This window comes from Lissotriton helveticus, chromosome 7 (assembly GCF_964261635.1).
Source record: "Lissotriton helveticus chromosome 7, aLisHel1.1, whole genome shotgun sequence".
NCBI lineage: Eukaryota > Metazoa > Chordata > Amphibia > Caudata > Salamandridae > Lissotriton > Lissotriton helveticus.
The window spans coordinates 1256330042-1256354873 of record NC_136068.1 but is presented as its reverse complement, the minus strand read 5'-3'; the positions used below and the strand labels follow the sequence as shown (position 1 = coordinate 1256354873).

General features: G+C 46.0%; 1 long non-coding RNA gene across 2 annotated transcripts in view; it reads right to left on the bottom strand.

Moving 5' to 3' along the window:
* Positions 1-24832, bottom strand: part of LOC144767321 (uncharacterized) — a 670339-nt gene that overhangs the window by 373532 nt on the left and 271975 nt on the right. For both annotated transcript variants that reach the window (XR_013598148.1, XR_013598147.1), the window contains exon 2: positions 12048-12104. This is a non-coding gene — a long non-coding RNA (uncharacterized LOC144767321). The remainder of the gene's footprint in view (positions 1-12047; positions 12105-24832) is intronic.

Below are 24832 nucleotides of genomic sequence, written 5' to 3'. Positions count from 1 at the left end.
AAAGATCGAGGAAAGGAATATAGAAGAGAGATATAGGAAATAAATTTAGAACCAAAGCCAAACCAGGATAATGTAGAAAGCATAAAAGACCAATTAACTCTGTCGAAAGCTTTTTCCACATCCAAAGCAATCGCAGCCAAAGAATGATTGAAAGTATGGGATCTGCTAAGAACATTAAAAAATAGACGGGTATTATCCGAAAGTAGACATCCCTTGATGAAACCACATTGTTCTCTACCAATGAGAAGTGGAAGAACTTTATCTAAACGTAAAGCTAAAATTTTTGCAAAAATCTTGTAATCTAAATTAATTAATGAAATAGGCCTATAATCTTTACATAAGGAGTGATCCTTGTTTTCCTTGGGAAGGAGACAAATCAAAGCCTCTTGGAAAGAGCCTTCAGACTTCTGGGAGGATATAAAAAAGGAAAACAGTTGATGAAGCTTAGGAACAAGAAAAGAAGAAAAATGGGAGTAGAACTCTATAGAGAAACCATCCGGGCCTGGAGCCTTACCTTTTTTTAAGACCTTAATAGCCTCCAAAATGTCCTTGGACAAAATATCTTTATCTAAAGAAGAAAAGTCCACATCAGACGTCTGGGGAGGTGGTAGGGAGGATAAGTATTGATCAATATCCGCGATTAAAGGAGGGGATTCTGGGGTATAGAGATTTTGATAAAAGGTAGTAAATTCAGTTAAGATATCTTCATCTTTATAGAGAGTGGTATTAGAAGAGAGAATTGAATCAATTTTTGTGCGTTCTTTTTTAACTTTAAGATAATTGGCAAGAATATTACCAGCTTTGTCGCGAGCAGAGTAGAATTTGGCGCTAGATTTGAGTAAGACCAAATTGGCTGAATTCGTGGAGAGCTTGTTAAAGGAAAGTTTAGCCTTAATGAGTTGACTAAGGGTCAATGGAGATTTGGTCGAGTAATAGGACTGCTCCATTTGTTTAATTTGAGAAGTTAGAGAAGATAATAACTGTTGGAACAGCGACGTTTTTTGGCAACATGGGAAATAATGAAGTCTCTAGAAGCAGCCTTGAAAGTGTCCCAAATCAACTGAGGAGAGGAGAGAGGCGTTTCATTTTCAGCAAAAAAGCGTGGTGCAAATTCAAGAAAAGCAGAAGTGAAAGAGGCATCTAAAAGGAGAGCATTATTAAAACACCATCTGCGGGAACCTTTGATAGGTGGGAGTAATGCCTAAGGAAACAGGGGCATGGTTGGAAATTAGAATAGAGCCAATGTCAGAATGAGTGATGTGTTGTACCAATGTCTTAGAGACAAAGAGATAATCAATTCTGGATTGGGAAAAGTGGACGGGTGAGAAAAAGGTATATTCTTGTAGAGAAGGATTGGAAAGCCTCCAAGAATCGACAAGGGACCTTTGAGAAATAGTAGATGTAAATTGTGTATGTGCAAGAGAGGGGGAAAAGCGAGAGTTGGATTTTCTATCTAGAAAAGGATCCATAACCATATTGCAATCCCCACCAAGCACAAAATAATCATCTGTATATTTCATGGAAGACTGAAGAATGTGGGGCCAAAACAGTTTATCAGGCACAGTAGGGGCATAAACATTAAAAATAGTTAACGGAATCTTGTTAACCAATAATGAAACCACCACCCATCTACCATCAGTATCATTCTCCTGAGAAAGAAGTTGTACGGATAAGCGTTTATGACATAAAATTGCCACTCCATTACGTTTCCCTGACCCTGGGGATGCAAAAACATGACCCACCCAATTGCGGCGTAATTTGGTTACCTCAGCGTCTTGAACATGAATTTCTTGTAACAAAGCTATATCAGTCTTCAGATGAGCTAAATGAGACAGCACACGTTGGCGCTTAATCGGGGACCCCAAACCTTTAACATTCCAAGAAACTATATTAACTGTCATCTAAATTTGCAATAAAAAGGCTAATAATGAAAGCATGAAACAGTAATAGCATAAACAACCAGCAAAGTACATGACCCAACCAAAGAAGAAACAGAAGTGATAAGGAATCGAGAAGTAATGACAGGAAGCATGAAGGAAAACTGAGAGAAATGTAAGGGAAGGAAAATTATGATTGAAAAGTAAAGGAAGAAAAAGGAGCTGACAGGTGAGAAGGAAAACAAATAAGGGAAGAAAGTAAGGAAGAAGAAAAGAAAAGTGGAGAGCAAAAATCTGAGAAGTAACCGATATAAGAAACATACCACAGGGAGACAAGAAAAACAGGGATGGTGGAGCCACATGACGGAGATGGACGGCGAAATGCAAAAACTCCTGAACGAAACACCAGGAAGGGAGACAACCTCAGGAAGTAACAATGAAGGCAGAAACACGATAAGGGACCATATTCAACAGTACCTATAGTGGAGAGAAAAGGGGGAGAAAAAATGATATTAGAGAAAAATATGTGGAAGGACCATAAGATAATTACAACAACAAAGAAACGGTAAATATACAAATAAAAGTCTAGTTAAAACATATAAGTAGTATGGTGGAAAAATAAGATTCACCAAGAAAACAGATACAAAAACAGAGAACAAAAATAGAATACAAATAGAAACGGAAAACAGAACATGTTTCAATGAGAAGAAGTCAAGTCTTCATGGCTGCGGGATATCCATGGAATCCACTCTGCAACTATTCAGGAACCGTTGAAGAAGAGCAGGGTCTTCGTACGAAGTAGTCTTATTATTTTAAGTCACCTTAAAAAGGCAAGGGTGAAATAAACCATATCTCGCATTCAAGTTGTGCAGTGCCGGCCTCATGTCCAGAAATTTCTTACGTCTTTCAGCAGTGGACTTAGCATAATCCTGGGCAAAAAAGAGAGTAGAACCATTCCAAACAATCTTCCCACGTTGTTTAGCAGCCTGAAGAACACAAAGTAAGTCAGTATATTCGAGAAAGTATAGAATGACCCCTCTAGGTTTGGATAAGGATGCTGCAGAGGAACGACTTGGACCAAGACGATGTGCACGTTGAATATTCAGAACTGGCGATTCAGGAAGGCCAAGCAACGTTGGTAAAAAAGTCTGAAAAAAGGAGATAGGTGTTGGACCTTCCAAATTTTCGACAAGGCCATAAATGCGTAGGTTGTTACGCCTGTTTCGGTTTTCCAAATTCTCAACTTGTTGTTTGAGGGATAGTATCTCTTTGGAGATAGAAGGGACTTGATCCGCAAGATCCTGAATGAGACCAACGCGGCTCTCCAACACTTCAACTTTTTGTTCTGTGACAGACCAGTTGGTTTCTAAATTAAGTAAACGATGATTGGTTTCCTCCATGTGGGGTTTAAGCGCGCGTAATTCCTCAAGAATAAGGTCTGAAGAGTGCATAGAGGAAGATGCAGGAGGAGGACATGGAGGATGAACCTTGGGACGCTTTCCAGGTATAGAGGAAGAACCTGGTACCATTGGGGTCGCTTTAGTATTTTGTTTAGTACTGGTGCGTGTCGTTGAGGTAGCAGACCCCTTGGAACTAGTGGAATCCATGTGGGAGTCCTCCTGAGAGTCCTGCAATGCGTTAAACGGATTAAAATCCTCCAACGTAGAGTCACTCTGAGGAGTGGAGCCATTGCGATTGGTGCACGCTTTTGCCATAATTAGAAGCCTGGAGGAACACAATTCCTGTTGTAAAAAATGGCGGAAAACACCTCATAGAAACCAACAGTACACAGGTAGGAGAGGTGGCATTCGCAGTTGTGAGAATCACTGCAGCACAGCGAAAACGAGCGCAGGAGTAATGTAGGCGAGAAGATTAAGAGGAAACCCAGTAGTGACCCAAAAATAAAGGTGAATTATGAGGAGACAGCATTGGAAACATCTGTGCAGGCAGAGAAATGCGGACGCGCCGAAAACAAAATGGCGGCCGCGATGCTGTGGCGTAGCGCAGAAACAAAGATTTCAGAAAAAGGAGGATTGCCTTACTGGAAAGATTCGTCTGTCAGGCATGGTGAGCAGCATGACTTCCGACATCCGGAAATGTCAAAAAATCCGGTCCGAAGAGAAAATTGGAGTCCTAGAAGCCGCCCGATTCCTCACGTCCCGGCGGAGCTTCGGCAGAATGCGGCCATCTCCTGAGGCTCTTAAGCCACGCCCCCCATATATCATATATATTGAAAGTAATTATGGCGGTTGGGGCCGTGATCTAGGCGACTTTCATCGAAACGCGTTGATGCGTAGTTCCTGCACCTCAGCATTTGTAAAATAAAGCAAGTTAAGCTGTCAAGGAATTCTGTGCTCTGTCCTAATTTAAGTGGAAGAGAAGAGAAATGGATTTCAGTGCAGCGTCATCAACGCACACCACTAGCACCCCCGGTGATTTGGTGCCGGTCGGCACATGCCACCTATTACCAAATCACAAGGAGATGCATATATATACATGTAATCCTCACTATCACAGTTTATTTACCAGCAATTTGCCAGCCATTGGGGGAGGGCATTTAAGGTTGCTCTGATGAAATGCAAGACACTAAAAACAAACAGCGTCAGGACCGTCGAATGGCTAAGAGAGAAGGAGGATGCGAATATATGACGTTATTCCGCATGATATGACTCCGCATACCATCACAACACATTTTTTAATCCGTAAATACCATTACTCCGCATTTTATTAATACAAAGCAATGACAACTACAAATCTATTTTAATATATAAAGCTACATTTATCACGCATTTCGGAAGAACGTATACTTTCACAACGAAAATAAAAGTCTTGAAAATGCTTTTTAAATTTATTTTGTAATTAAATTACTGCCACAGGATTTTAATTTCATTCAATAAGAATATCTCTCCTGCATCCGTTCCCGTTGAAGACACGCTGCAAAGTAAAACTGTTGTTATTATGAATTAGCGCTTTCTACAAAAGTGTTAATAAAAAAAGAGACAATTTATTTCAACAATACCTCCGTACACAATCCCCCTGCACCATCCGAATTATCAGTTTCCCAATCTGCTGCAGTTTTAACATGTACGATTCTTTTTCTTTCTATGCCCGTTTAAGTACTTTTTAATACCTCCGTACAAAATGAATTTCTCTCCTGCACCCTTCGGATGCTTCTCTTTTTCTTTCCAAATCTGTGCCATATTCCATAACTAGAGTCAAATGCTGAGTAAATGTATTTCTTGCATTATATCTGCCGAATATTTTTTATTCATCCTGCACCCTTCTGATCATATCTAGATACAAATGCTGAGTAATAGTATTGCTGGCATTAAGTTTGCTGAATAAATGTACATGCGGAGTGAAAGTATTCGGAATGAATGCATTTGCGGAGTGAAAATATGCTTGATAATAGATTTCGGAATAAAAAATTCATAGTAAAGGTTGATTACCGGAACTAATCAAACATGAGATGTATATACCAAGTTAAAGAAATTGAAAACATTGCATAGAATTGACATTTCTAAATGGTGAGAGAGTAAGTCTCTTCAAAAATACCTGGAAGTAGGCCTCACACCCAGGGGTTTATTAACTGTAATTGCACCCATGTACAGGACTCCCAATCCAGCTATGTTAAGTGAATGGGCTGAGAGTAACTTCTATGCATCTCTAAGAATGTTGGCAATATTAGTAAAGTAGACTGATATTGATTGCAAGAGCCTAATGGAAGAACTAAAGGTGCTTAGGAAGAGGCTGAAGGACAGCGCTGAGCAAGAACTAGTCAACAACTTTGAATCAGAAATGAATGAGTGCCTGTCACAACATGAACAGTCAATGAAAGATCGGGACACTGCCAAGTTTAAGCATGACAAGTTGGACTATCAAATAGAGCAAACATTTAGATTTTCAAGGTGCTTTGATAACATCTACAGGCAAAAGATGTCAGAGAGTGCCCAGTCAAGCATCCATGCAAAGCAAGCAGGGACCAGGTCGGAACTCAGTTTAGAAGTAGAAATCGATCTGGATGAAGGAGGATCTGGTAGAGTAGGATTAACAAAAGACATTCCTTATGTTGTGGAAGGATGACATTTTTTAGGGGTGCACAGGGCATTAAATCTCAGACCATAACCAAATCGTGAAAGAAATCCAAAAGAAAGAGGAAAAGAAAAAACAGGCGGCACAGAACACAAGCAAATGTTCAAGCCAAAACAGGCCAGGCATGCGGAGAAATGAGCCCAATAAATGCTCAAACTATTGTGAACTTGTCAGACATTGAACTGTCCAAAGAGAAAGAACAAATTATGTCTCTCGGTTTTAGACTTGACATCTTTGGCGCCATTTTGCGTGATTGCCCAGTCTTTTTGCTTTCTGACCTCCCAGTTTTGACTCTGTTTTTGCTGGCTTTGTGTCACTGCTGGCTTAGTGTCACTGTGCACTTCTCGCTGCTGTTCTGTCTTAAAGTGCAAGTGCTCCTTTTGTAAATTGTGTTATGGATTGGTGTTTCCATGATTGGCATATTTGATTTAATGGTAAGCCCCTAGTATAGTGCACTAAGAGTGCCAGGGCCTACAAATCAAATGCTACTAGTGGACCTTCAGCACTGATTGTGCCACCCACAGAAGTAGCCCTGTAAAGGTAACTCAGACATGCCACTGCAGAGTCTGCAAGCAGTTTGTAGCTGCCATGTCGACCTGGCAAGTGCACCCACTTGCCAGGCCTTAATCTTCCCTTTTCCTAAGTATGTTACCCCTAAGGTAGGCCCAAGGTACCCCTGCGGGCAGGGTGCTGTGTATGTTAAAGGTAGGACATCTACTGGTGTGTGTGGCATGTCCTGCTAGTGAATTACAGTGCATTTAGTTTTTCACTATGGAAAGACTATCTGTTCCATAGGCTAGAATGGGAGTTTCACTTATAACATCTTATAAGCATAACTTCCCATTGGGACAAGATAGGGAATAGAGTTTAGTATGCCTGGACTCAGAATGTAAAAATGCATCTTTTAATAAAGATGATTTTTATGGTCTGTGTTTGAAAATACCACTTTTTGTAGAAATCAGGTATTTTCTTACTTACAAATTCTGTGTGCCTCTGCTCTGTGTGTGTATATTGACTGTCTAGCTTTGGAGTGACAGGGGTTGGGTTTGTGCATTCTCTTCAGACAGGCACTGCGGGGGGGGGGTTGAGGTGTGTCCTGCCATTCCTGGATAAGTCAGGTCTGGCTGAATAGACCTGGGCTGCATTTAGAGTAGTCTGAGGAGATTTCCTCCTGGGACTCAGTCGGTCTTCTTTAGCCAGACTTCCTTGCATCTCTCCTGTCGTCTCTTCCAACATCCTCCCTCCATTTATGTCTCTCCTTCCCTCCTCTCTCTAAGTATTGAGACTGAACTATTTTGTCTGATGCCCGATGGAGCTACATGGCTTAGGTACAGGGGAGTTGGACTGTGGATTCCCTCCTTGGTCATCACCTACCCAGTCGTTCTTTAGACAGACTTCCTCTTGTCTCTCCTTGTTGTCTTTTCTCTTTTTCCTCCCTTTCCCACCTTCCCCGCCCCTCCAATGCTTTTCTCTCTCCTTTCTCGACTCTCCTAATGTATTGCCTATTATTTCTGATGTATTGTGTAATTGTTGATCTTGTCTGATACATTGTTGATCCTCATGTATAGCGCTCTGATACCTTTGGGTCTAGCCAACCTCACTTTCCCTCCTCCCCCCTTCCCCCACTACTTTCTTGCTCCTCTCTCTCCTCCCCTAATGTATGATTATTGATATTTGTTTGATATAATGTTTACTTGTTTGATCTTTTCCTATATATTGTTGAACCACATTGTTGCACTTCCTTTCGTCTCTCCTGCAGTCTCCTACCGCATCGGCCCTCTATTTATGTCTCTCCTTCCCTCCTCTCTCAATGTATTGAGACTGAACTATTTTGTCTGACGCCCGATGGAGCTACTTAGTTTAGCTATAGGGGAGATGGGCCGTGGATTCCCTCCTTGGTCGTCACCTACCCAGTCGGTCTTTAGACAGACTTCTTTTTGTCTCTTCTCATTGTCTCGTCCCTAGCTCCTATCCCCTCTCCCCCAAATTCTCTCCCCTTGCCTGCCACTCTGCCTACCCCCTGTCCTTTGTGCCCTTTGACTAAGCACTCCTTCTCCCCTTGTTGGGGAAAGATCCAATATTTATACTCTGGAGTCTCAGCGAACCCGCTGAGTGAGTCCACTGCGCCAAGGGAGCCACTCACACTTGAGGTATGGTATGGCACCCCTTGCCAAAGCACTCCCTGTCCCCTTTCTGGGGAAGGATCCAGTATGTAGGCCTTGGAGTCTCAGAGACCTCTCTGAGAGAGTCCACTGCGCAAAGGGAGCCTCTCGCAACAGAGATAGGGAAGTGATACCACTTCCCCTGGGATCACAGCTTACTGGACTTTGGACGTTTGCCTTGCCTCGTCTACCGGTGTGTGTACCCGTCACCCTTCCCCTTCTCTGCCCATGCTGTGTCTCTCACCCTACCCTCTTTCCCGCCTTCATTATCTGTCTACTTCCCCTGCTCCAACGCCCCTCCCCTGAATCTCTCACCTTGCCTGCTTTTCCCCTTACGTATTTGTGCTTATTGTTTATCTCGACCTTACCAGTAACTATGTGGCCATGCTCTAAGAACTATGTAACCTTTGTTATGATGTAACCTGTAACTATGATCAGATGCACATGTAAAGCGCTCTGATACCTCCGGGTCTAGCCAGCGCTATATAAAACTCTTGAAAATAAAAAAATAAAAATAAAGAACAAAGGAATTTTGAATATACATACTGGGCCCAAACCCCAGAACTTTAGAACTCACTGGACTCAAGGAACCTGCCAAGAAGATCTGGAAGAGCTGCCAGGAGGAGTACTCCCCCTTTGCTGTGCTGTAGCTTTGTTGGGTTGGCTTGAAGTTGCTGTTTCTGTCCTTGGCAGGGAAAGGACTGCACTTTCTTGTTCTGAGTATCTCCAAGGGCTTGAAGTAGAGCTTGCCTCCTGTTCTGAAGTCTCAGGGACTGCAAAGACTTCACCAATCTCTGGATACAGCTTCTGGACCCATTGTTTCAGTTGCCACAGAGAAGAGAAAAGCAACCGACTGCGTCATCAACTCCATCACTGGCTCCGTGTCCTGAAGGCACCGCAGGGGGCACTTCTGAATCTCGCACTGCAACCCTGGTCTCACCGACGACAACCGATGCCACTGCCACTGAGCTGCTGCTTGCACTGTGAATAGTGAGCACCGTTCGCCCGCACCGCCTCGCTTTACTATTCTGCCCTGGTCTCACTGACGCCGTCGCTGCCTGCTGACTTCGATTCCCGTGACTGCATTGTAGCTGGGGGCACGGCTGGTCAGTTTCATGATGTACTGCCTCGTCCCACTCAGCAGTCTGGGCCAACCGGCACCAGCTCCCACCCACCAGCTCTGCCGCTTGCACCGCAACCTGCCAGCACCACATCTAGCACCGCCTCACCCCACTCCATAAGCCTTGGTTTCACTGACACCGTCTGGACGATCATCACCGAGCTGCTACCTGCACCATGTTGTGAGGGCACCTCATGCTACACCGCTGCCATTTTGCAATGCAACCTCGATGGTTGCCCCAACCGACTCCCACCAACGTATCAGCCGCAATGAGAAAGGAACTGTTCACGAGTCTGTCAACGCTTTAGCTGGCCCGTACCGACACAATCAACTGGAACTGTCACACTATGTTGTTTTCAGCATCGCGGTAGCCTTGAACGGAACTACCTACTCGGAAGAACTGTGTTTTTGGGGATATTTCTGTTGGATTCTTATCGTTTTGGTCTTGTTTTGGATATATACAAATATTGGATATTTTTCTAAACTGGTCCTTTTGTTGTGTTTTCACTGTATTACTGTTGGTTATGTGGAAATGCGTAACACACTGCCTCTGAGATAAGCCTGACTGCTTGTGCCAAGCTACCAAGGGGGGGTGAGCAGGGTTTATTTTCAGAGTGTAACTCCCTAATCCTGACTAGAAGGAAGGTCACTACTTGGACAAAGGTGCAAACCATTGCCAACTAGAGACCCCCATTTCGAACAATCAGTATTTCATACAGTGCACCTGCAAAATTTGTGTATGGCCAAATGAAAATTGACCTAGTCAAGTAGGTCAGGAAGCTGAAATTACGATAATATCACTTCAGCAAATGGCCAGACAACTGGGTCAATGAAGGCAATCTACAGAGGGGTGATACCATCCTCCAAGTATCTGATATAAAAGTGATGGTGGAACTGGATCAATTTGAAAGAGAAGTCGCTGAAGTGCATACAGCATTATAAGAACAGGAATTGATTAATAGAAGGGGACAGGAAGTATATGACAGCATACCAATGCCCTTTAAACCATCATCATCCTTTGTACCAATATTGCCAAGGGATTCCATTGACATCTTCTCAGAGTTTGTGTCACATGATCTGAAGAATTTACAAATCATTGCCAATGAGACAAAGAAAGGCACTGTTGGTAATTATCAATTCAAGTACCACAAGCTAACGGACAAATTAAAACACAGAAAGGATGTGGCTATTAAACAGTCTGACAAAGGAAGGAACATTGTCCTGTGGCCTCAGTCAATGTATTAAGCAGTGGCCTTGAGGCAGCTGAATGACACGGACTGCTACTGTAAAATGTTAAGATTTGATATTGTTGATTTTGGGTTGCGTATCATGATGAATTGGCACAATGGTGTGGTGTAAGTCTGCTCACACAGGAAGAATACCAGTTTTTGAAGAACATTTTCCCTACTTTACCCATTTGATATCTTAGATCAAAGGTGCACAAAAACTGCTCCCCTGAGTAGGCCAAATATTTGAGCCATTGGGTGCTTATTTGTAAGTAATGTAAATGTAAATGTAGTTGAGCTTATATAGCGCACAGCTACCCGCAGTGGGTTTCCCGGCGCTTGCTTAGGGAACCCTTCCTGATATTCCCCTGTGAGATAGCAGGGTATCCACAAGGTGAAAGTCAGGCATCCCGCCGCGAGGGGCCGTTGTGGAGATTAAGCAAGCTGTTGCCCAGAGTCGCAGAGTGTGAACCCGTGAGTCGAGGAGGCACCGGGGCGAGAATTATCGAGTCCATGGAATTTTTAGCCCAAGACCCGCCGGGGCGGGGAATTGAACCCTGGTCCAGGACCGATCTCAGATTCCGGGTCTGCCGCCTCTAACCCCTGAGCCACACTTCTAAGTACGTCCAGGTACATAGATTTCTTCTTGCAAGATCATCTTCGCTATCTGTACTCATATATTCAGGGTACTGGGGACTTCTTACGTAGAATCTATGATGTGGCCTGTGAGGAGAACTATTCAGTAATAACAATGGATGTGACATCTCTCGACTCAAGCATCTCCCACCAAGATGGTTTAAGAGCCATAGAGTATTTCCTTGGTGCTAGACTTATGTCTTTATGAACATACACAACTGCTGGTCTCCAGGATACACTGGTGCCTGCACAACAATTATTTCCTGTTTGAAAAACAGGTTTAGAGGCAGATTGGGGGGACAGTATGGGTACCTGCTTTGCTTAATTGATGTAGAATGGTCAAAGAATGTGGTCCTTTGGACCCATTACATTGATGGTTTGTTCATCTTTTGGAGAGGAACTGAAACCTCCACTAGGCTCTTCACAGAGAGGTTAAATAATAACAACCTAAACTGACAATTAACTAGCATTGTCAGCAACCAAGAAGTTCACTTCTTACATATAGCCTTATTTGTAAAGATAGCAAGATCTGCACAAGATCATATAGGAAGTCCACTGCTGGAAACACTATACTACACACTCAAAGCTTTCACCCCCACAAACTAAGATACAGCATCCCTTATGCAGAAAAGCCTGAGCATGTATTGCAGCTGTAGTGACCAGCAACATCTGGTGGTATCACAAGATGAAGTGGCAAACAATTTTATAGAAAGAGATTACAGTCAGGAGTTTGTGAATACAGCTAGACTCAAATACAACACTATGCAGCATGAGACTGTTGTTCACCAAGAAAGCACACTTGATATAATATGAACATGAAATAGGGATGAATACAGGGTACTGTGTAGAATATCAAAGGTTTTGGAAGATACTAACCAAACATTAGCAACTCATTGAAAATGCATTATTATTGAACATATAATGCACAACATACCTCAGATGACCTTTAGAAGGGCTAGGTCCATGTGATAGAAAGTAATAGTGAGCAACCCTGAGATAAAAACATCAGAAAGTTAGTTAACTGGAAACACCGGCTTCATAAAGTGTCTTAAATACAAAGCCTGTCATTATGAAGTACAATTTTGAAAGTACACAAAAGAATCCTTCAGCATGAAACGGCAATAAAAAACAAGGACCACAGTTACCCCATGCAAAGACACTTTGAAGAGGTGAACAATAGTAAGGATCCTGATCTCAGCTACATTGGAATTGACTCAGTGTCCAGCAACATCAGGGGTGGGAACAGGAAACAGCAATTAAGGAGGCTAGAATCAAGACACATAGTTAACTTGAACAGCAAAACACCTATAGGTTTGAACACTGAAGAATAGCTATATGTGCATCTTTAAGTGTATTTGTCCTGCTCTTTTAACTGTTGAGTGATATAATAGGACTTGATTGCCATTTGAATTTTGTTATTTTCGTTTTTGTAGATTAAAATGCGTTCAACGTGCCTACTAATATCTATGTTGAGCAAATATGCATGTCATTAAGTGATTGCCCATTTGTGTAGGATGTTTTGTAACATAGTTGTATACCAAAATTGAAGGATTATGGTCCGTTTGGATAAGAAACAACTGTATATTTGCAATGAGGTGTACTACTCTGTTTTAGAACCATAATGGTTTCACACAAGAAAGAAATGGGAATTGGTGTCCAATAACTTCATTTGAATATCACATGATTACCATTAGACAAAGCCCACTTGGGCTTCATATAAGATGTCGGTTATTTTGCAGTATGTATTAAAATCACTTTTGGAACAATGCATAAGATAGAAAGTATTCATATTCACACATATGATTCTGTCAGTTGACAATGACGAATTTACATCTTTCAAGGATTTTTTATTTTGTTTTTATTTCTAATTGCATTTATTTTCAATACCACTCATTATATTTATAATTTTATTAACACTTTAATTTGTAATTCTGCACTATATATTTGTTTGCAATTATTTCATTATTGTGCAATGACAATACAATTCAATCATGGACTGCATTCAATGAATGCATATTGTGCCTGTAAGGTTTATTATGAAAAAAGAGACAGAGTGTCACTGTGATATGATATACTAAGTGTTTCTTCTATTCCGAGCTGAGGAATACGTTATATTATAAATAATGGAATAAAATGGAGCTCATTGTGTGAGCAAGGCCGGGTAGATGGGTGAAATGCATAATGTGGTGGTCACGTAAATAAACATTTTGTGAAACGGATCCCCTGCTGTGTTGGAGCCTGTGTTGTTAGTTTATAAATAGGCAATGGGTTATATATATAGAGAGATATATATCTATATCTCTATATATATTCATATACAGATATATGTATATATATATATATATATATATACTACCTAATGGTGGTCGCCAGTAGGTAGTTATAGTTAGGACCTACTTTCCATAGGAAATCCACAACATTCTATTTGGAATAACTTTGGTGCTGGTGGACGCATATTTGCGAATTTCTCCAAGAAAATGGCCTACTCCGCTCCGCTCCTTCCCTGAAAGTTTGGGGGTGATTTGTCAAGTGGGGGCCGAGAAAAAACAGGGGTCCCAAAATGTATTTTCCCCATGCAATTTTCCATAGGGACCTTTAGCCAGGGCTACAGCCCGAACGGCTGAACGGAATTACACCAAATTTGGCAGAGAGGTAGAGTTCGGTTCGCAGATTGTGCTTTTTGTTAAATGGTGTAAATCCGTTCAGTAGTTCCTGAGAAAATCATAGTGATATCTAGAGACGAAGTACTGCACGCGTACGGAAATCCGTACAATTACAAGCACAAGCTGCATGCTGATTGGATGTCAACTGTCTGTCAACACTCCAAACCAGGAAGTGTTGGCAGCCATCTTGTGCCTCGGTAGAACCGAGTCACAAGAAAACAGTAAAACAAAGTTGAAAAATAAGGAAAGGGGGCAGTGTAGAAACATCCTGACCCTCTAGGCCTGCTCAGGGGGTCCTACATGGATCTTTAGGCCCAACATCTTTTTAATAAAAATCGCGGTGGAAAAGAAAAAAAAACTAGAAGTCAGTTTTATTCTTAATTAGCTCCCGGGGGGCCAAATCCCGGGGGCAATTTTTTTCCATAATGGGGGGCTTGTAAGGTCTCCCGAGCCCCGGGGAATGCCGCTCCCGGGGTTTTATTTTGAAGTATGCGGGGGGCTTACGGCCCCCCTCCCAGAACCCCCGGGGACCGCCACCCCCTCTGGGCTTAAAATTATTATTTTTTTTTAAAAGTATGTTTTCAGCCCCCCTTTGCGTAAGTAAGTGTACCGAAAACCGCACAATTACGAGCACAAGCTGCATGTTGATTGGATGTCAACTATTTGTCAACACTCTAAACCAGGAAGTGTTGGCAGCCATCTTGTGCCTCGGTAGAACCGAGTCACAAGAAAAAAGTAAAACAAAGTTGAAAAATAAGGAAAGGGGGCAGGGTAGAAACATCCTGACCCTCCAGGCCTGCTCAGAGGTCCCACATGGATCTTTAGGCCCCAAATTATTATTTGTTTTAAAATAAAAAATCGCGGGGTATGCGTATAGTACGCGTACAGGGTGGCAAGGGAAAAAACCATTAGAAGTCAGTTTTATTCTTAATTAGCCCCCGGGGGGGCAAATTCTGGGGGCAATTTTTTTCCATAATGGGGGGCTTGTAAGGCCCTCCGAGCCCTGGCGAACGCCACCCCCGGGGTTTTATTTTGAAGTATGCTGGGGGGCTCACTGCCCCCTCCCCCCCAGCCCCGGGGACCACCACCCCCTCGGGTGTTTTTTAAAATATATTTTTTTTAAAGTATGTTTTCAGCTCCCCCTCCCTCTCCCCTGTACATGTCCCAGGGACCGCCACCTTCCTGGGGCAGTAATATGTAAAATGACCTTCCAGCCCCGGGGACCTGCACTCCCCGGGGCATTTTAATGTTGGGAGGGGGTCGCGCGGCCCCACTCCTGGAACCCTTGATGGCCCTGGGGACCACTACCTCCCAGGGCCGGCTCCTGCAGTGTCTCGGGGTGCCTACCCCCGGGACATTGCTGTTTGCTATGGTGGAGCAGGAGCGTCGCACCTCCCACTTTACCACAGCAAACCGCTTTCCTATTTGAAAGAGAGAGCAGGTTAATCTGCTCTCTCTTTCAAGTAGGAAAGCAGATTGTTTTTCATCAGAGAGAGCAGCATGTAAGCTGCTCTCTCTGACAAAGCAATCCCGGCTCTCGAAGGACGCGGGGAGCCGTCTGGGATTGTGGAGGCATTGGGGCTAATAAAAAACAGTTCTTTTTGAGAACTAACTTTACTGGTCAAAAAAAGAGCTATATTTCTATGATAGTATGTAAAACTTTCTGTTTTATTTTGTGCACCAGTTGTACTCTCTATGCATGCGCATCCTCGTTTCCAAGTCAATGTTTCTTTCTTTTTCTTCAAGTTCGCCAGCAGAGCTGTCCTCATTTCAATTATTAAATTTGCCGCTTTCTTTTTCCGGCCCATGTGTGTTATCCGCTGCCATACTTTCTAATATATTAATAATCATATTCTATCTATATTTATTTGAAACGTATTGCAGAGGCGCCAAACATTGATTACATACTACGTACTCCGCCATTTTAGTAGTTTTCCTCCGTTATTTTCATTATGCCTGTTACTTTCATTTTACTCTCCGCCTATCTTCTCTGTGATCGATGAGATTTCCTGCCACAGACACCACAGTGTTTGTCCTTGGCCTCCGATGTTATCAGACTTGGTCACACGCATACCTAAAAACTAATTTGAAGCACGTAAGTCACAGCCATTACAACGCGTGTCCGTCACCACAAAGCCATTATCATGCTTATGCCTTTATCATGCGTGGTAAATGTATACTAGTTGTAAAAGCATGTGTGGTAAAGCCATATGCGTGCTAATGAATTTGTGGTGACGGTCACGCGTGGTTATGACCACGTTGTAATGGCTGTTTTCCCCCAGGACACTGCAGGAACGGGGTTTGGGTGTGGCGGACTCCAGGGCATCAGGCGGTGGGCCACGCAGCCTCCCTCACACAATATAGAAATCTCCGGGGGGGTGGTCGTTTTCGTGGGGGGCGTCATTGAGGCCCACACAGTTAATTTTGTAGGGGGGTAGGTTTGCACGCGAAAATGTCGCAAGAGGTTTGTAAATGTGGTACACATTGTTGTTTTACTTTGATTACCTTTCTATGTTGTAGTGTATCCAGAGAAAATATAACTTATTGTACAGCCAGTACTTTTCAACCCTACCGTCAAACATCTTACTATAGTACTTCAAATTATAAATATTATTTTTGTTGTGGATAATCCCCCCCCAAAAAAAACAAGTACATAGTTTTTTTTATTAACTTTTATTAAAACAACAATAACTGTAAACGTAACTTAAAAATAATGTAATAAACAACTAGAAAAATAACTTTAATAAAATAGTATTATAAACAAATTGTGATGTGGACTCCAAAAGACGTTGGGTAGGTAATCTGCAAAACAAAAAAGAAAAAAAGAGTTTAAAGTTATGTAGATGTGACTAAATAAGGTGAAGCATTACAAGTGAAGATAACACTACGATTTTACGTGTGCACTGTGCCTAGTACATTTCACTTCTGTTATAGTCCCTCGTTCAAGTGGTGTCTATATGGAAGTGCCTACTGCGTCACTCACACAAAAGTGGCACAACAGGATTGTAAATACACCGACTTATTTCTAATGCATTGCAATGGAGGCATTGTATATCTAGGCCGCTGTGCTTACCTTGTATTAACACTGCGGCCACTTGAGTTCACAACTTCAATTCAACTCTGCTTCTACACGTCAAAGCAGACAACAGTGTCTATAACTTTAAAAGAGAAAGAGAAATGATGTCACAGAGAGTGAGAGAGGGAAAGAGAGAGAGAAAACAACATTAAAACTGTCTCGCAGAGTCTGGAGTTGAGATTTTTTCTTGAAAAGTCAGACGCAGATTTACAAGCTCCTTGCGCCACTTTTCCCATGTTAAAAGTGACACAAAAGTGGCGTAATAAGCTTGTAGATCTGTTTCTCAGACTGTTTTTAACCTATCTATTGTCACTGCTCGGAGGTAGTTATACATTTCTACACAGTCAAGCTGCTGCACACTACCCACTCTCTCCTTTCACAAATAATTTGTTGTTCTTTCGGAAACAAAATTCTTTGCTCACCTAGTGCCATTGGCGTGATTGAAAGAGGGTGCTCTACGTGTCGAAAAAGCCTTCACTGTAATCAAGAGAGTTCACCACTTCAATTCAGATAAGGTTGTATACAGCAGACTGGAGATAGCAGCATGAAAAACTTTAAAAAAGAAAGAGAGGGGCGTGGCTTGGATGGCGGCGTGAGTGGACGTGTGCTCCGGAGGATCCCCGTCCCGAAACCCTGTGAACCCCAAAAATACCTGAGCAGACCCCCCAGCTGGTCGAGGCCTGACCGGATGCCAGAGGGGGACACACTGCAAGAACTAGCCAGCTTGAAGGGCCAGGCGGTTGTCCCCGGTGAGCCTTTCCACCAGCACCGCGGTGCGGCCGAGCTCCGGAAAATGGCGGCCGCCCCGGCAGACGGACCACACTGAGCCGCAGCGCCATATGCGTGCTAATGAATTTGTGGTGATGGTAACGCGTGGTTATGACCGCGTTGTAATGGCTGTTCTCCCCCAGGACACTGCAGGAACGGGGTCTGGGTGTGGCAGACTCCAGGGCATCAGGCGGTGGGCCACGCAGCCTCCCTCACACAATATAGAAATCTCCGGGGGTGGTCGTCATTGAGGCCCACACAGTTAATTTTGTAGGGGGGTAAGCTTGCACACGAAAATGTCGCAAGAGGTTTGTAAATGTGGTACACATTGTTGTTTTACTTTGATTCCCTTTCTATGTTGTAGTGTATCCGGAGAGAAAATATAACTTATTGTACAGCCAGTACTTTTCAACCCTACCGTCAAACAGCTTACTATAGTACTTCAAATTATAAATATTATTTTTGTTGTGGACCATCCCCCCCCAAAAAAAAACAAGTATATAGTTTTTTTTATTAACTTTTATTAAAACAACAATAACTGTAAACGTAACTTAAAGATAATGTAATAAACAACTAGAAAAATAACTTTAATAAAATAGTATTATAAACAAATTGTGATGTGGACTCCAAAAGACGTTGGGTAGGTAATCTGCAAAACAAAAAAGAAAAAAAGAGTTTAAAGTTATGTAGATGTGACTAAATAAGGTGAAGCATTACAAGTGAAGATAACACTACGATTTTACGTGTGCACTGTGCCTAGTACATTTCACTTCTGTTATAGTCCCTCATTCAAGTGGTGTCTATATGGAAGTGCCTACTGCGTCACTGACACAAAAGTGGCACAACGGGATTGTAAATACACCGACTTATTTCTAATGCATTGCAATGGAGGCATTGTATATCTAGGCCGCTGTGCTTACCTTGTATTAACACTGCGGCCACTTGAGTTCACAACTTCAATTCAACTCTGCTTCTACACGTCAAAGTAGACAGCAGTGTCTATAACTATAAAAGAGAAAGAGAAATGATGTCACAGAGAGTGAGAGAGGGAAAGAGAGAGAGAAAACAACATTAAAACTGTCTCGCAGAGTCTGGAGTTGAGATTTTTTCTTGAAAAGTCAGATGCAGATTTACAAGCTCCTCGCGCCACTTTTCCCATGTTAAAAGTGACACAAAAGTGGCGTAATAAGCTTGTAGATCTGTTTCTCAGACTGTTTTAACCTATCTATTATCACTGCTCGGAGATAGTTATACATTTCTACACAGTCAAGCTGCTGCGCACTACCCACTCTCTCCTTTCACAAATAATTTGTTGTTCTTTCGGAAACAAAATTCTTTGCTCACCTAGTGCCATTGGCATGATTGAAAGAGGGTGCTCTACATGTCGAAGAAGCCTTCACTGTAATCAAGAGAGTTCACCACTTCAATTCAGATAAGGTTGTATACAGTAGACTGGAGATAGCAGCATCCAAAACTTTAAAAAAGAAAGAGAGGGGCGTGGCTTGGATGGCGGCCTGAGCGGACGTGTGCTCCAGAGGCTCCCTGTCCCAAAACCCTGTGAACCCCAAAAATACCTGAGCAGACCCCCCAGCTGGTCGAGGCCTGACCGGATGCCAGAGGGGGACACGCTGCAAGAACTAGCCAGCTTGAAGGGCCAGGCGGTTGTCCCCCGGTGAGCCTTTCCACCAGCACCGCGGTGCGGCCGAGCTCCGGAAAATGGCAGCCGCCCCGGCAGACGGACCACACTGAGCCGCAGCGCCGCACTCTGCCGAGCAGCGGCCCCCCGCGGACCACGACCGGGTACCCCAGGCCCAGCACCGGCGATACGGGAAGTCCGGAGACACCCACAGCGGAAGGCGGTAAGCGGTAGGCTCTGAGGGGAACGGCCGTGACCCGGCCCGGGGAGCATCTAAACCGAGGCCCAGGATCGGGGCCTATTCCTGATCGTCACCGGGCAGCCCCTGGTGCCCCACTGCATGAAAGGAAGCGATCGCCACAGCGGGGGGCCCCTGCCGAGCCAGAGGGACAGAGCGGAGTGCTGCGGTGCTGCCGGGGAGCCGGTAGGTGTGGAGGCGAAGCGTGCAAAGTGACTGAGCGGCCTGGCGGGAGCTACACTGAAATCGAGTCCCCGGCTTGGGCCTGGTGCCACCAACTAAGGAGGGGCCTGCGGTCCCTGGACCACGCGGCGGCTAGGAGGGGAGTCTGAAGACGCCTGACGAGGCGGGCCCAGGATCGGTGGCCGGGGGACCCTTCATCAGCGAGTTGAAGCTCAGGGATAAGCACTAGTGACAAGAGGCGGGCAGTAGACGGAGCCTAGACGCACAGGGGACGCGGCACGCCATTAGGGAGTCAGCTCCCACAAGACCTAGGCATGGTGGCTCCGAACACAGGGGGTCTCCAGCGCGGACCAGGAGCGCCCGCAAGTACAGCTTCCCCCACTCCAGAGCAAAGTGGTGACACCGGGTGGGAGCTGGGTGTCCAAGAGACGGACTATGGCTAGAGGCACGCCAACACTCAAGACGCCTTGGCCAATGGGGACTTGGAGAGGCCGGGCAGCGGAGGCTGGATCTATCACATCGCGTCACACTTGACAGCCGGGGGCCTCCTTCCCTCGCCACGCCAGGGCAGAACCCACACCCGCCACGTGAGGCGACGCCCCAGTGAGGTCACAGCACAGTGCACGGATGCGTGAGGTCTGTCCCGGACGGACCGGTCAGTGCACAGTCAGACGAGAGCCTGTAGGATACGGGGAGCCAGGAGGGAAATCGCCTGACAGACCCAGAGCGGAAGTGACCGGAGGGACCCCACGGTGGCATAACTCTAGGAGGGGTGGAGTACGGAGCTGTTGGGGCCAGCCCCTGGGAGATCTGGCAGCATTCGACGCCGTGGGAGACGGACCTGATGGCAAAATGGCGGCTGGGGCCCGCAGAGGAGGCCGCACAATCACAGATATGCTGACGAAGAGCACCCCTAAACCTGAGAAAAGCCCGTCTCCTCCCACGACGATGAAGGACGCGGTAAGGCAGGAAGAAGGGGAGGCCCCCATCACAAAAGTGTTCATAGAGACCCTCTTTAACTCCCTCCGTGAAGACTTTCAAACTTTGAAGCAAGACATGGCGGGAGGCTTCTGGGAGATACGCAGGGAAGTGGACAGACTGGGAGAACGGGTGGCTGCGGTGGAGGCGGCGGATCAGAACAGGAGCAAAGAAATCTAGCTCCTCCAGCAAGAAGTGGTCTGCCTCAGAGAGCAACAGGTCGACCTGCAGGCTCATGCGGAGGACCTAGAAAACTGCTCCCGACGGAACAACATACGGGTCCGGGGAGTGCCCTCGCAAACAGAAGGGAACAACATCTCTCACTTCCTACAGGACCTGTTTCTGGAGCTTCTGGGGGAACCGGATGATTTTGTCATTCGCATTGACAGAGCACATAGGGTGGGCCTTGCACGTCGGGCTCCAGCCCCTCCACCGGACATTCTAGCATTTCTGGCGGACTTCCCCTTAAAAGAGAGAATCCTACAGGCAGCACGCCAGAAACAGCCTTTCCACTTCCGGGGTGCCCCGGTGGCACTATTTCAAGATCTGTCGGCTATCACCCTACAGAAGAGGAAATCCTTCAGGCCCGCCACCGCGTTCTTGCGTGACTCCTGGGGACACCCTTTCAGGTTAATTTTCAAATGGAACGGTGTCCTACAGCAACTCAGATCATTCCTGGATACGTGCACACTGTTGGGCATTGATCCGGACGAGGACGCTTCAAAAGATGATGCAACCCCACGCTCCTCACACCACAGCATGCCACGCACCACACGGGATGGTTGGCAACAAAGTGAGACACAGACGTTCCCCCAAGGCATCTCTCAAGCCAGACCCGACAACGGTGGCACAGGAACAAGCGCCAGCGATTCAGGAGGTATCCAAGGACACAGCAGCAGCGGACTGAAGGCCCTCCGGACACAGCAAGTGTGGGGGTGTCCAATGCATTTTTGAAACCCGGGGCCAGGGGGGGACGGGGCGGGGGGCCAACGGGGTCGCCACAGCCACTCTTTCCCTTCTCTTGTGACTTTACCGCAGGCCTGCGTTTAAAAAGGCGTCGGTGTGTTCCGTTCCAAGAGATAATAGGCAGGGTCCCAAGGGGGGTCTCTGATCACCACACAGAGTGACGGGCTGTACACATACCTATGGCTGAGGAACTAATCCAGGTACTCACTTTAAACGTGAAGGGACTCAACAACCCCATTAAAAGAAGAGTGGTGCTTTCCTACTTAGAGAACTCGGAGGCGGCTATTTGCTTGCTGCAGGAAACGCATTTACTCCCCAAAGATTGGCACCGAATGAGAGCCAGGGCCTTTCCATTGCAGTTCTTTTCCTCTACCAATGAGAAGAAAGCGGGGGTGGCTATATTATTCGCCCGACACTTCAAAGGTAGGGTGGGAGACAACATAGCAGAGATCAAAGGCAGGCTTCTGGCCTACAACGTCATCATAGGGGATCTGTCGATCACAATAGGGTCCACATATGCTTCAAATACCAAACAAGAAGACTTTCTCAAAGGGGCTCTGGCAGAGGTGTTGGGAACGAACACAAGGTAAATACTGGAGGGCGGGGACCTCAATTTGGTAATGGACACTAAGAAAGACAGGTCAGTACAGCGGTTTGGCGACACTGTGGCAATCTCCACTGAAGGGGGGCAATGGCTGGCCAGTAGAGGATTTAAGGATCTTTGGAGAGAGGCTCATCCCACTTCTCCGGGTTATACATTTCACTCACACGTACATCACATTTACGCTAGGATTGACCTCTTCCTGGGCTCCGCGGACTTGGCCCCCTTCGTTCGAGACATCGAGGTTGCCCCGGCGGCCTTATCGGATCACGACGCAGTGGCCATTCACTTGAAGGTCCTGCGTGTGCGTACGCGCAAAGGCGCGTGGCGTCTTAGAGAAACCCTACTCCAGCTTAAAGGGGTCACACAGCAGCTTTCCCAAAGCATTGTGGACTATCTGGACATGAATGATATGGGCGAGGTGGCTATGTCGGCGGTCTGGAGAGCGCTAAAGGCGGTGGTACGGAGAGCTTATTGCGATTGCGGCGACCGACAACAAAGAGCGGAAAGATAGACGGCAAGAGCTGACGGCGCAGGTACTGGAACTGGAAAGAGCCCATAGCCGGACGGGGGCTCCGAGGATTTGGCGCAAGCTGAAGGCAGCTAGGGCACAACTGGCGAGCCTAGACCTTGACCGCGCAGAGTATGCGGCTCTGCGTTTGCGCCATACGTACTATGTGGGGGGGACAAAACCGGAAGATTGCTGGCCAGTAAATTGAAAGCCAAAGTCCTCCGATCCAAGATCCCTGTTATCCATGACGAGGGGGGCAGGGAGGTCCGAGACGACGATCAAATAGAAGAGGCGTTTAGAGTGTTCTATGCCTCATTATATACGGCCGACCCGGCACTGGACGTCGAAGCAGGAACAGCATATCTTGAGGACGCAGCGGTTACAGCCCTCAATGAGATGAACGCCCAGTCCCTCGAGGCCCCGATACGATTAGAGGAAGTGATATCGGCGATAGCACGCCTTAAACCGTTGAAAGCTCCGGGCCCGGACGGCTTCTCCGCCGGGTTCTACAAAACATCTGTCCACTCCTTGCCCCAATCCTAACTAGATTATTTAATTCCTTTAAGGGCCCTAGCTCCATACCACAAGATATGTTAGAAGCGGACATACTCGTCCTACCAAAACCGGGCAAGGACATAACCCAATGCGCGGCATATCGGCCGATATCACTGCTCAACTTAGATTTAAAACTGTTCACCGGGATTCTGGCTGCTAGGCTCGGCCCTTGCCTCCCGGGTATAATAGAACTGGACCAAGCAGGTTTCATACCTAACCGCCAATGTGCTGATAACACGAAGCGCCTGATGCATGTTATTGACAAAGCCCACTTCAATGATTCGGACGCGGCCCTCCTCTCGGTCGACACTGAAAAAGTGTTCGACAGGGTAGATTGGAAACATCTAGATAGGACTCTGGAGAGGTTTGGATTAGGTGAGAGGTTTCACTCTTGGGTAGCCAGTTGCTACGCAACGCCGCGGGCTACCATCAGGGTTAACGGGACAGGCTCCCGTCCCTTTGACATCAGGCGTGGTACTAGACAAGGATGCCCACTCTCGCCGCTCCTGTTCGCCCTGTATATTGAACCGTTCGCACAGCGAGTACTTGACAATCCATCTATCGTAGGCATCAGCTTCGGGGGTGAAAGGCAGACTATCAGCCTTTACGCGGATGACATCTTGGTGGCCGTGGACAAGCCGGGGACATCGATCCCTGCCTTCCTCAGCGAGATGGTGAAGTTCGGGAGCGTTTCGGGACTTAAAATGAACGTTGGGATGTTAGTGATTCTGCCCTTGGGGTGCAACACACGTCTGGCCAATAGAGCACTGGTGCAATTCGGGGGGCTGTCCACTAATATGTCTCTGCAATATCTGGGGATTACACTGACACCCACCACGGCCCAAACGGTAGAGCATAACTACACGAGGCTCCAGGACCAAGTCCAAGGGGACATTCAACGATGGATACGACAACCCCTCTCCTGGCTGGGGCGTTCAGCCACTGCCCAAGGTGTTATACCTCTTTCAGACGATTCCGGTCACCCCTCGTATAGGGCTGATTAGGAAATTGCAGGATATCATACAGAAATTTGTCTGGGCCGGGAGACGACCGCAGCTTCGCCGGGATCTGGCCATGCGGGCACCCACGGAGGGCGGCCTGGGAGTCCCGGATCTACAGCAGTATTTCCAGGCAACTCAGCTACGCTACCTACTGGAATGGTCCGGCTTCTGAGAAAAGATGGCTATTCCAAGATAGGGCGATGGCCGGTACGTCGCTGTGGAGGGTCCCATTCCTGGCAAGGCCCGACAGGCTGACGTACATAAAAAAATCTCCCATTACCCGCACACTTCTTCAGGTATGGGATGCGGTGGCGGTAGCTAAAGGCCTCACATCTTACCCTTCGCCGGTGACCCCCCTACTGGACAACCCGGCCTTCCCACCCACCTGGGACAGCCCCCGGGTCTTTCCCCCAGTGGCGGAGCACGGACTGTAAGGCGGCAGGGCACCTGTTTGACATAGCGGGCTTTCTGCAATTAGACTCCATACGAGACATGTATGGGATCGACAGACCACAAAGATTCCAGTATTTCCAGCTCCGACAC